The sequence below is a fragment of the Pinus tabuliformis genome, chromosome 9 (genome assembly GCF_031772625.1).
Source record: "Pinus tabuliformis cultivar Carrire ecotype Pingquan chromosome 9, CPIR1, whole genome shotgun sequence".
Lineage (NCBI taxonomy): Eukaryota > Viridiplantae > Streptophyta > Pinopsida > Pinales > Pinaceae > Pinus > Pinus tabuliformis.
Genome location: NC_142307.1, coordinates 1,695,400,548 through 1,695,414,239, shown reverse-complemented (window position 1 = coordinate 1,695,414,239; position 13,692 = coordinate 1,695,400,548).

Below are 13,692 nucleotides of genomic sequence, written 5' to 3'. Positions count from 1 at the left end.
TCTTCACGCGATCTCCATGTTGCGTTGTCACCTCATAGCTTGAGTCTCCAATTTTTCTTTCATCATCAATGGATCTACTTGAGCTTGCAACTTTGTTCTGCCTCTATGTTGTCAACAACCTTCCTCTCGCATCATTACATCCGGTATGCTAACTTCAACTAATTTTCATGATTCTACTCGTTGTGATGCTGCTACCGTCATATCTTGATGTCCTTGTCTACGAACAACTTGATGTCTTCATGGGTAGGCAAGTTCATAGACACTTGATCGACTGCATCCCCAAGTGTGCTCTGAATGGTGTCTTCATCTCTTCTCTCCTAGAAACCATTGTACCTGTATTTCTAAGAGGCATATGAACACATGCTATACCTGGAGACATGGCAACACTCATGGCAAGAAATTTGTCAGTCGAAAACCAAAATGAACTTGAGAACTCACTTGCAACATACGTGGGTGACTGATCATGAAGGTCACGCAATTTCCACCAGGAGGTCGAGAGACTGACTTCTGAGACTACGCAAGGCACAGTCTAAGCTGCTGGAAGGTTGACTGACTGCTAGAACTGCACAATGCATAGTATATTTTGGCTGTTGACTGCTGGAATTGTGCAATGCACAATCTCAGCTGGCAATAGCTATAGGCTCAGTGACTGCATTGCGTAATTTTCTAGGCCAACAGTCATTGTCCCTCAGAAATGCGCAAAACAGTCCTGGAGGACAGTGCCTGGGAAAAAATTGCATTTCTGGAGAGGAAGACAGAGCCTTCCTTCCCCATATTGTGCAATGTTGTCTCAGTGAAGGCAAAGTCCGGGCCAAGGTTGGCCAGAATCGCCAACGGACGACTGAAAGAAAATATGACAGTGAATGCATTGTGCCACTAAGTGAAATCAGAAGTGATTGACAGTGCATGCAAACATTGAATGAAAGATCGAGTAAACAGATCAACATGCATGTGGGTGAAGCGAGTCAACAAATCAACGATTGTTCGTGCAAAACAGTTCCATGCATGCGACAGCGGTGAGATATTAATGAAAACTGAAATGGTGCTAGTACAAGCTAGTATGTATCAAAACGATAGCAAATGCTCACTGAAATCAAGCAGACATCATTCGTACAAAGCGAAACACAAAAAGCACCAAAAATGCAACACAAGACATGGAAAGTGGGTTTACCCCAAAACAACTGAACTGAATGTGCCGACAACTCCTAGATGCGATGTGGGATGCAAGAGCTGCAAGGTTGATGTGAGGAATGAGCTCTGCAGTGTCTGGTTGATGATTTTTGATAAAATCAAGGTTGTGACATGCATGCCACAAATCTAGGGAAAGCGACACTTGGTGGGAGGTTTCTGAAATGATCCTTGCATGTAACCTCCAACTGCAAAAAAATTGATCCTTGAAATGAGGGATGCCTTTGCATGCTACCTTGGGAGAAGCAACCCATGCATGCAAGGTTTTTTGCTCGGTCCTGGAGGGAACCGGTCAAATCAGCTACACATGCAAGAGGATGCTCAATTGCTGGGAGAAAATGCGCATTTCTGGCTGGGAGATGGGCTGGCTGCTCAGAAGATTTGCACAATTTCTAGGCAGAGCAGCTGACTGTTGCCTAGATTTGTGCAAATCATGGGCTGAGTAGCCCAGCTAGAAGGATTGCGCAATTTTCTAGGTGAAGCTTGCTCAACAGAATATGAACAACCTATGAGGGGAATGCACCAATGTTTGATCGATAAGCTGTCTTTCTGCAAGAAAATCACTGGAGCTTGTGTACTTGATGAAGCAAGACATGCTGTTGTAAAAGGCTAGTAGGGAGGCTCCAAAACAAAGCTAAGGCAAAATTTTGGAGGGTGGTTGTAGCCGCTACAACATGTTTGTTTATTAGATACAAAGCAATGAAGATATCCTTCCAAACATTTGTTCACTATCTCAGTTTTCCCATCAGATTGAGGATGATAAGGTGAGTTATGAGCTAACTGAGTACCCAAACATTCCATCTCTTGTACTCCAAAGAAACATTTGGATATTTTTGCATATAATTGTTTCTCCTCCAATAGTTTGAGCACCCTGTCAACATGTTGAACATGATCGTTCAAAGAATTTATGTAGATTAGTATATCATCAAAAAATGCTAACACAAATTTTCTAAGGAAGGGTTTGAAAATGGAATTCATCAAACCTTGAAATGTAGCAGGTGCATTGGTAAGGCCAAAAGGCATGACCAAAAATTCATAATGACCCTCATAAGTTCTAAATGTTGTTTTTGGAATGTCTTCAGTCTTCATTATGATTTGATGATATCTCAAACGAAGATCCAACTTGGTGAAGTAAATTGCTCCATGTAATTCATCCAATAATTCATTAATGACAGGAATGGGAAATTTATCTTTAATAGTAAGCTTGTTGAGCTCCCTATAATCTGGAAACATGTGCCATGATCCATCCTTCTTGTGTACCAATACCACTAGAGCAGAGAAAGAACTTTGAATAGGTTTAATTATACCAACCTCTAGCATTTCTGCAACCATACGTTCAATTTCACTCTTTTGGGCATATGGATATCTGTAAGCCCTGATGTTTGGGGGAACACTTCCTGGAATCAAATGAATAGCATGATCATGATCATGAATAGGTGGGATGCCTTTGGGAGTCTCAAATACCTTGGAATGATTGTCCAAAATGTTTTGGAGATCTGGAGAAATAGATGATTTCGATGTGGGAACCTCTAGTGAACATAATTGTGCAATTACACCTTGTTGTTCTTTCTTTAGAAGATTTGTCATGCTATTAGAGCTGATTATCTTTCCCGGTTTCCCTTCGATACCCTTAATTCAACTTCCTTTCCTTCCCAAAAAAAATTCAAGAAAATTTCTTGAAAATTAAAAGCTATCGTACCCAAATATTGTAGTCATTGGACTCCTAGTACAACATCTGCACCACCCATTGGAATGGAAAGCATTGGACTATTCAAGACATATTCTCCCATTGATAGCTTGATATTATGGCACTTTCCAGAGAAATTTATGGTTCCTCCATTCGCAACCATTACTTGACACTTTGGTGATGGATATAGGAAGCAATTCAATTCCTTGGCTATCTTACAATGAATAAAATTATGGGTACTACCCAAGTCAATCAACACTATTACTTTTTTATTCTTGATATGCCCTTCTATCTTGAGAGTTTGAGTAGTGGTAATTCCTATCAAAGCATTACAAGATACGGTCATAATCATTTCTTCCTTCTCTGGGATTGTTTCCTGGTGTATATCCTCTTGTTTTGACGTTTCTTGTTCCTTTTCTTGCTCCTCTTCCCCATATATATAAATTAATTTCTTCTCAGCACACTTATGACCTTTAGTGTATTTTCTATCACAATTGTAACAAAGCCCTTTTGCTTTTTTTTCTTCCACTTGTTGTGGTGTCAACCTTGTAGGTGGTGAAAGGCTAGGAGAAACAACACTTCCATCTTTATAGTTGTGAGTGGTAGGCTTCCTTGTTGCAATAATTTTTCTTTCCAAACTGAATGCCTTCTCCAATGAATCAAGTTCCCAAAGGTGAACCTCATGTTGTATGTTATCCTTTAAAGTCCCTATGAACACATCAATCTTATGCTCCTCTGGAATTACCCTTATATTCAATTTTTGGAAGTCCTCAATGTGCTCCATCATTGAACCCTTTCGTTTGAGATTTATCAATTGCCTAAAAAAGGTGTTGTTTTTTGTATCCTCATAATGTGCTATCATTTCTTTTGTAAAAATTTCCCAAGTGACAAACTGTTTACAAGAGCAAAGCCATCGATACCATACAAACTGATTTGGTTCCAAATATAAAATTGCAATGTGTACCTTTTGTGTGTTTTGCACATTATGGAGATCGAAATGTTGCTCCATCTGTAGTATCCATGTTACGAGATCCTTGCCATCAAACTTCCTCATATCGATATTTGGAACATGGTGGGTCTTCAATCCAATGTTAGAGTCTGTGAAATCATGATTAACATTTATTTTATTCCCACCATGAGTTTCCTTTACTACCCTTTCGCCATTAGTAAGCATTTATTGTAGCAACTTTGTCAAATATATCTTCAAATCTTCCATGTTGCCTTTAAGCTTTTCTTCTATACCATCCATCTTAGCTTCCATGCCCTTTGAATTCCTTCAAACTATTTTTTCAACCAAACTTATGCAAAACTAAAAAAAAATACACACCTTTTTTCACTTTGTAGGAGATCGATATTGAATTTGTTGTATCTATGTTATTTCGGATCTCCAAGGTCTAAAATTGTGTCTTGTGGTAGCCCTCAGCGTCCTATTTCCAACCCCACAAGTCTGATCAAGATTGGATTCTCCAAGGAAGAGTTATGCTAAATCTCCCACAATGACTTGATTATAGACTGTTTCAGTAGAGCAAACTTGTACGAAGTACCACGTGTCATTGTTTCGACCTTAGGACCTAAAATGGATACATAGACAACTACATGTCGTCCTATTTCTGTAACTTTTTACGAAATTTCAATCTGATGCTTAGAGAGAAAGTTATGACGATTTTCCTTAGGTCACCTGTTTGGGATTTAATTCGGGAGCCTGCAAAAACCCTAAATGTCTTGGATCATATCTCCGAAAATATAGCGAAAAGAGATCTGAAATTTGGGCCTGAGCATCATCAAGATCTATGCTCACATGGGTTTTAATTTTAGAGTCTGAAACTTCGTAGAAACAAAATTATAGTGAAAATTCCACGATGACCTGTTTGTGATGGAATTTTGGATCTTGAAAAAACCCTAACTTCCTCAGATCATATCTTCGAACATATAGCGAGACAAGATCTGAAATTTGGACCCGAGGTTCAAAACGATTTCGGCTCAAATGGGTTTTTTTTAAGCTTCTGAAACTTCATAGAGAAAACGTTCTATCGAAAATTCAACAATGACCTGTTTGGAGCAGTGAAACCCTAGAATCCAAACCTCTAATACCAAATGTTATGAAACCAGCTCACAAAAAGATAGAAAAGATAGATCAACGACTTAAAAATCAGCCTCTTTGAGGAGGAAAACTCTTTTGCACTACACAAATGAAAAATTCTTGGATGATATAAATTACAAGACCTCCTTTCTATATATAGGAGTTTAAGGGGTCCCAATACAATCAGATCCTACATAAAAATAATATTGTAGGGCACAACAATAACAATAGTGGGCTTCAATGGGACATAATAATAACAACATGGGGACTATATGGGCACAATAATACAATAAGGGGGTTGCACTAATAACAATAATGGGTTACACTAGTAGTATAGGGACCTAACACATTGGTGCACAAGAAACATGTCATATGCTCCAAAAACTCCCGCTAACCCAATGCAACCGTTCTTTTGTCTCCCTCAATGTTAAAAAAACAGTTTTACGATGTGTTTCAAACAACTTGGATGCCCATCTTCCATCAACACTCTTCATCACCTCATATATGCAAAGACCTCATTCACTAGAGTCATTGCCACTTATTGAAGTTGCACGGGACTAGTCATTCTCCTCCCACCATAAAACATCATCGTGGGAGTGCATTTTCCCTCCCATGGTTATGCGAGTCATTCCTCGATATGCTACAATCCCAAATAAAGATTCAACATACTATGTAGACTTTTTCTGGAGTGAACTATGCTTGTACTTCCCTTTCCGTAGATTGCCTGACGACATTGGCGAAACCAACGAGGCAATTGTTTCTCATTGAGACCAAATTTCCAACACGTATCAAGCATGGCATGTTCACCGAGCTCCTTTAGAACCAACCATGTCCGACCCTGACGATCCCTCCCCTGATGCAATGCACCCACCCCCCATAGACATGGAAGAATGGAAATTCCTCTCTAAACTCCACCCAAGTAACAACATCCTCCTTGATGAGCTTGACATGCTTGGCCATTGTGACTTCGATACAAACCATACTTGAGACCACTCTCTTATCCCTTCACACTTATAAGAAATGACCATTTCCTTCATCGAATTCAACTGCTCTTCCACAACACTCCACCAACTTACCTCTCCAAATCCACATTCCCTTTCCTCCTTGTCCCCAAGCCAGCTCATGGCATTCAATATCATTTTTTCCCACTTCCCCAACAGTGGTTCCACCACACCATTAAGGATGTTCATCCAAGGAACTGCTGGCACCAACAAATTTTTCCTAATTGATTGCCTCAAACATGCCTTCCTATCCAACTTTGTCAATGGGAAAAACCCATTGCTCTTGCTTGCTCTGACCAGTGTCGTGGCATTCCACATCAATGCTCTAACCATACACTCTGACATTTGCATCCCTGTCTCCTCTATGCACCCTCTGGAAGGTTAATCCCTACTAAATCATCAAGAACAACTCCTTCATGTCAAATACATTCTCATTTATGAAATGAGCTACATTGGTCCTAAAATCCTCACTCAAATTGATGAACATTTACGAGAGGCCTTCCCATCCAATATAAACACTCCATTTGGTGGTCGATCTATAATCCTTGTAGAAAATCTGATGGTAGGTTAACCCGATAATGCAATATAAATCAAATCAGAATACTATAACCTACTTCTACTATCAATTTACGGAAGCTTAAAGATCAAGTTGAACAATATAACCAGAAGAAGAAGAATCAATGGCACAATACACATGAAAATACTTTGGGGAAAGCCTCAGCTAAAAACCCCACACTATTGTATTATCATACATGGTGGAAATACATAAGAATTATACAAAGCCTTAGCTCTCACAGCTAGCCAGCTCTCAGTACAATCCTCACATATGCTCACAGGAAATCTTGGCTTCTCTCCAGCCTTCCTCTCTACCCTCCAAGCTCCTATTTCCTTGCGCTGTTCCTTGTGGATGATTAGCCTATTACCAAGTGGAAAACCAATCCTTCAAAACTATGCAATCCTCAAGGATAAATCCTTGGCTGCATGCATGACTTTTCTCCATGAGAAAACACATGCAACTGATAGTACACTGTCCTTGAACATTAATCTCAACTGGGTCTTTCTTAGAATAGACATGAATGAGTTTCTGATGAGGGAATCTTCAGTTAACTGGAGTAGCACTAGTTGAGTGCATTAATGCATCAACTGACTGTTAACTCACTATTAGTTCCTCAAACAGTTTGGAACTAATTTAACTGGACTTAACTCAGTAAACTGAGTTAACTAATTACAACTCAAATATAACTCAATCTTATCTCCTTAATTTAAGGGATAACTCTTGCATGACTTCAGAAAGACTTCTAACTTGAATTTCTCTAGCTAATTAATTTAATATAAATTAATTAATTATTTCCAAGTAGCTGCCAAGACTAAATTCGATTTTAATTCACAATTTAATTCAAGGAAAAATTAAATTGGAATATTCTTGTTGCCATATTGCAACACTCCCTCTCAACAAGAAATGGATTATCTGCCATCCCGATCCTATCTCTATGGAACTCGAATTTACACTTTGACAATGCCTTTGTCAAAATGTCAGCATCTTGCTCCTCTGTCGAAATATACTGCAGCAACATGATCCTCTCGATTTGTGAAAAGCCACGAGCAACAAATCTTGCCTTATGCTTCTCCACACTACCATCAGCAGCTTGCTTTACCTTGTAAAGCCAACGGGAACTCACAATTGACTTGTTCTCCGGTCTCAGAACCACGTCCCAAACACTGTTACGAACTATGGAGTCATACTCCTCCACCATAGCATCAACCCAAATCAGCTGTTGCACTGCTTCCTCAAAGGAAGATGACTCGGTCTCAACACATTCCCCAGCAAGGGCCATGTATCCAGTGTACCTCTCAGATGACCTCCTCTGTCTGCGCTGAGAAGATGGTGCTCCCACATTCTCTCTCGCATCCTCCAACAATCTGTCAGCTTCTCTTGTTTGCTTTCGTCCATCTATGGAAAACTCTGCTTGAGTGGATGTCTCCACTCCTAGAACCTCTGCATGTGGTTTCTCTGCATCAGTCTGAGGCTCCTCCTCCTTAGGAACCAACAATTCCTCCACATCCTGTAGTTGGAGCTCCCTCTCAAGGGAAACTCGCATGGCCTTCTGCTCATCAAAATATCTCTGCGAACCACTGTCCTCCGACTGGTAGGCAAGTACACCCGATAGTTGTGAGGTGTATTATTGTACCCCACAAATATCCCCAACTCTGTTGTCAGCTCAAGCTTCTTCCATGCATCCTTTGTCACATGGCAATATACCGATGAGCCAAAGATCCTGAAGTGACCCACATCTGGTCTCTTACTGGAGAAAGCTTCCTCTGGTGTCTTCATCCCAAGTATGCAATGTGGGCTTCTATTCTGCAAATAGACCATTGTGTTGCATGCCTCAGCCCACAAGTGAAGTGGTAGGCCTTGGTCATGCAACATTTCCCGTGCTGCCCCTACAATAGTTCTGTTCTTCCTCTCAGCCACCCCATTCTGCTATGGGTTATGAGGTGCCGTCAACTCTTGTTTAATTTCTTCCGCTGCACATAAGTCCTTAAACTCTTGAGAGACATATTCTCCACCGTCGTTGCTTCTCAAGGCCTTGATCTTCTTCCCTGATTCTTTCTCGATCAAAGCTTTGAACTCAAAAAAATTTGTGAAGTTTTGGTCCTTCTTCTGCATGAAATAAATCCAACATTTACGAGAATAGTCATCAATGAAAATCACATAATACCTTTTCTTCGCTGTGGATGCCGTCGAGAGTGGTCCACACAAATCAGTATGAACTCGCTCTAAGATAGCCTCTGCTCAACTGTCTCGATCATGAAAGGAAGACTTTGTTATGAAACCAACTCAAGAAAAGATAGAAAAGATAGATCAACGCCTTAGAATTCAGCCTCTTCGAGGGGGCAACCTCCTTTACATTACATAAATGAACAATTCTTCGATGATACAAATGAAAAGACCTCCTTTCTATATATAGGAGTCTAAGGGGTCATAACATAATCAAAGCCGACATAACAATAATAATGTAAGGGCACAATAATAACAATAGTGGGCTTCTATGTGGCACAATAGTAACAATATGGGCACTACATGGGTACATCAATATAATAAGTGGGTTGTACTAATAACAATAAGGGGTTACACTAGTAGTATAGGGGCCTAACATGCCCCTCTCCTTCAAAAATCGTTGTCCTCAACGCTTGAGTAGTTCTTGATGCTTCTGTATAAAATTCTTGTCCTCCCATGTGGAATCTTCAGCAGGTAAGTTCTTCCACTTGATGAGATACTTTGAAATTGATCGATTTCGTAGTTGTCGAGTTCTTGTTTCTGTGACTACTCCAGGTTCCAATATGATTTTTCCTTCCTCTTCAATTTCTAGAAATATTTTTTGAATTGGGATCTTTTGCAACTTTTGAATAAGTGGCCATACTTCTTCGTCCTTCTTCCATTCATCCCTTGCTTCATTTATCCAATCTGGTTGGATAATAGAAATAACACAAAACAATGCTTCCACATCCTCATCCTTGAAGAGTCTTCCCATTCGGTAAGGTCGCCATTTTTTAAGTGAATGTAGTATTGCCAACATTTCCTTCTCATAAATAGCTTGCTTGAGATGTAGCAGTAAAAATACCCAATCACCTACATCAAAACATTTTTCACTATGATGTTGATCTACTTGTTGTTTCATTTGATTTTGCACTGAAGTGGCGTTATCCTTTAAAAGTTGGAGAACTTGTTGTTGATGCTTGATGTGATCTTTCTCTGCTTGAACATTTTTCTTCTTGATATGTCCTTCTATCTCTAGAGTTTGAGGAGTGGTAATTTCTTCCAATCCTTTACAAGATATGGTTGGATTCATTTCTTGATGCTCAATGTGATCTTTCACTTCTTGAACATTTTTCTTCTTGATATGTCCTTCTATCTTGATAGTTTGAGGAGTGGTAATTTCGACTAATGAATTACAAGATATGGTTGGATTCATTTCTTCTTTCTCGATGTGATCTTTCACTTCTTGCACCTTTTTCTTCTTGATATGTCCTTCTATCTTGAGAGTTTGAGCAGTGGTAATTCTTGCCAATGCTTTACAAGATATGGTCTGATTCATTTCTTCTTTCTCTGGGGTGGGGTCCTCGCATATATCCTCTTCTTTTGATGTTTCTTGATCCTTTTCTTCCTCCTCTTCATATTCTATGTAAAATAATTTCTTCTCAGCACACTTATGACCTTTAGTGCATTTGTTATCACAATTGTAACAAAGCCCTTTTTCTCTTTTTTCTTCCAATTGTTGTGGTGTAACCCTTGTAGGTTGTGGAAGGTTGGGAGAAACAACACTTCCATATTTATAGTTGTGAGGGGTATGCTTCCTGGTTTCCATAATTTTGCTTTCCACTATGTCACAAAGCCCTTTTACTCTTTCCAATTGTTGTGGTGTTGCTCTAAAGAAGGTGTTGCTCTTTGTATCCTCATAATGTGCTATCATTTCCTCCGTGAAAATTGACCACGTAACAAGTTGTTTACGAGAACAAAGCCCTTCGTACCATAAAAATTGATCTGGTTCTAAATATGAAGATGCAATACATACCTTTTGTAACAGTTGTACACCATGTAGATCAAAATATTGCTCCATCTGAAGTATCCAATTTACCGGATCCTTGCCATCAAACTTCCTCATCTTGCTTTTTCTTGATTTTAGGAGCTTGACCTTGAAACGACTGTAACTCTGTACTTTTGGATCTTTAAGTTCTGAAATTGTGGCCTATAGTAGCCCTCTGTGTCCTCTTTCCAATGCCACTAGTATGATCCAAATTGGATTCTCTAAGAAAAAGTTATGGACAATCTCCCAAGATGATCTGATTATAGACCTTTCCAGAAGAGCGAACTTGTATGAAGTGCCACGTGTCACTGTTTCAACCTTTGGATCTAAAAAAGATATAAAAAAACTACAGTCCGTCCTCTTTCTGTACCTTCTTACCAAATTTCAATCCGATCCCAGAGATAAAGTTATGACGATTTTCCCCAGGTCACCTGTTTGGAATGTAATTCAGGAGTCTGCAAAAAGACCAACTTCCTCAGATCATATCTCCGCAAATATAGCGCGAAAAGATCTGAAATTCAGACCCGAGGTTCAACGCGATTTCTTCTCAAATGGGTTTTTTTTGCAACTTTTGAAACGTCGCAAAAAAAAAATTATAGCGAAAATGCCACGATGACCTGTTTGGAGCAGCGAAACCCTAGAATCCAAAGCTCTGATACCAAATGTTATGAAACCAGCTCAAGAAAAGATAGAAAAGATAGATCAACGCCTTAGAATTCAGCCTCTTCAAGGGGGCAACCTCCTTTACATTACATAAATGAACAATTCTTCGATGATACAAATGAAAAGACCTCCTTTCTATATATAGGAGTCTAAGGGGTCATAACATAATCAGAGCCGACATAACAATAATAATGTAAGGGCACAATAATAACAATAGTGGGCTTCTATGTGGCACAATAGTAACAATATGGGCACTACATGGGTACATCAATATAATAAGTGGGTTGTACTAATAACAATAAGGGGTTACACTAGTAGTATAGGGGCCTAACAGACTTGGTGTACTTTCCAAAGGTACAACCTTTGAGTGTGTCAACTTGCTCAAGTTTACCTTTGGGGAGTCCTGTAGATATCTACTGCATTATCTTCAAAGCCCCATGATGCAAATGGCCCAACTGCCTGTGCCACAACTCGCCAATGTCTTGGCTTTGCACCAATTCTGCTTTCGTACTCAATGTTGCACAATCATCTACCTTTAGTTTATAGAGATTCTTCACCTAAATCCCTATCCTCTTGGTCTGACTCGTGTCTATGTGTCTTAGGAACGCCTTTCCTTTACTAAAGACAACATCATAGCCTTTGTCCTCCAACATTGCGACCGATACCAAGTTCTTCTTCAGTCCAGGCACATACATCACATCTGTCAAGGTGAGAGGAGCTCCATGCTCCCTCTGAAAAGCAACCGTGCCCACTCCTGAAACACTATACCTTCCATCGTCACCCATCTCTATGTGCATCTTGAGGTCTTTCTCCTCCAAGGCACTGAATAAATTTTTATCACCGGTCATGTGGAATGAGGCTCCACTGTCAAGATACCAGACACAACCCATCATCGATGACACCATGCATGCGATGAGGGTAAAGTCCATTTCAAACTGAGAGGCTAATGCCTCACCTTCTGATCCTTCTGAGGATCCCTTCTTGGAATTCTTCGATGGGAAATTAGTCGCATAATGTCCCATCTTGTGACAATTAAAGCATCTTACTTTAGACATGTCACCCTTCTTCCCTCCATGAGAAGAATTCGATTTGAAATGGGAAGCCTTCCCCTTCCCTTTCCTTACCTTACTTGCTAAGGCTAGATTTTCTTCATCATCATTCTTGGATGAAGAACCATCTCGTGTGCTCCTCCTGATCTCCTCCTGCATAAGATCTGACCACAGTCGTTCCCAATCTGGCAGTTTCTCCCTTCCATTCACAGAGTCTTGGTAGCTATTCCAACTCTTTGGAAGGCCAAGGAGAGCGAGGCTCACCATATCATCATCGGTAGTAGTTATTCCCACACTGCCAAGCTCATCTCTGTAGGTGGTGAGCTTGTTCAGATATGTGGAAATAGTATCGCCCTTCTCCATCTTGATTCTTCGAAGCTTATCCTTGAGTGCCAATTTCCTCTGGTTGCTACTGTTCTGATAGAGGTCCTTCAATGTCTTCCACATTGAAAATGGAGTATCCTTCCCATGGAGACTCGAGACAATATGGTCTCGAACTCCCTCAAGGATGATCCGTCTCGCCTTCGCCACACACTTCTTCCACTCAGCCAACTCTTGTGCATTAGTTGAAGCTGGCTTTAGGATTTCTTGATCAATGAATTCCTTCAAGCCATTGTCTTCTAATATAGCCTCCATTCTATCTTTCCATGCTATGTAATTCGAGCTACCTTCCAAGGCATACTTGAGTCTCAAGCCATAGAATGCCATTGGCCAACCTTGAAGTATGATATGAATTCGATTTGCACCTGCAACCCCGAACTTCAAACTTCGAATTATCTTCTCAGTATACTGTTCACAGCTCTGATACCATGTAGAAAATCTGATGGTAGGTTAACCCGATAATGCAATATAAATCAAAGCAGAATACTATAATGTACTTCTACTATCAATTTACGGAAGCTTAAAGATCGATCAGAACAATATAACTAGAAGAAGAAGAATCAATGGCACAATACACATGAAAATACTTTGGGGAAAGCCTCAGCTAAAAACCCCACACTATTGTATTATCATACATGGTGGAAATACATAGGAATTATACAAAGCCTTAGCTCTCACAGCTAGCCATCTCTCAGTACAATCCTCACAGATGATCACATGCAATCTTGGCTTCTCTCCAGCCTTCCTCTCTACCCTCCAAGCTCCTATTTCTTTGTCATGTTCCTTGTGGATGATTAGCCTATTACCAAGTGGAAAACCAATCCTTCAAAACTGTGCAATCCTCAAGGATAAATCCTTGACTGCATGCATGAGCTTTCTCCATGAGAAAACACATGCAACTGATAGTACATTGTCCTTGAACATTAATCTCAACTGGGTCTTTCTTAGAATAGACATGCATGAGTTTCTGATGAGGGAATCTTCAGTTAACTGGAGTAGCACTAGTTGAGTGCATTAATGCATCAATTGACTGTTAACTCACTATTAGTTCCTCAAA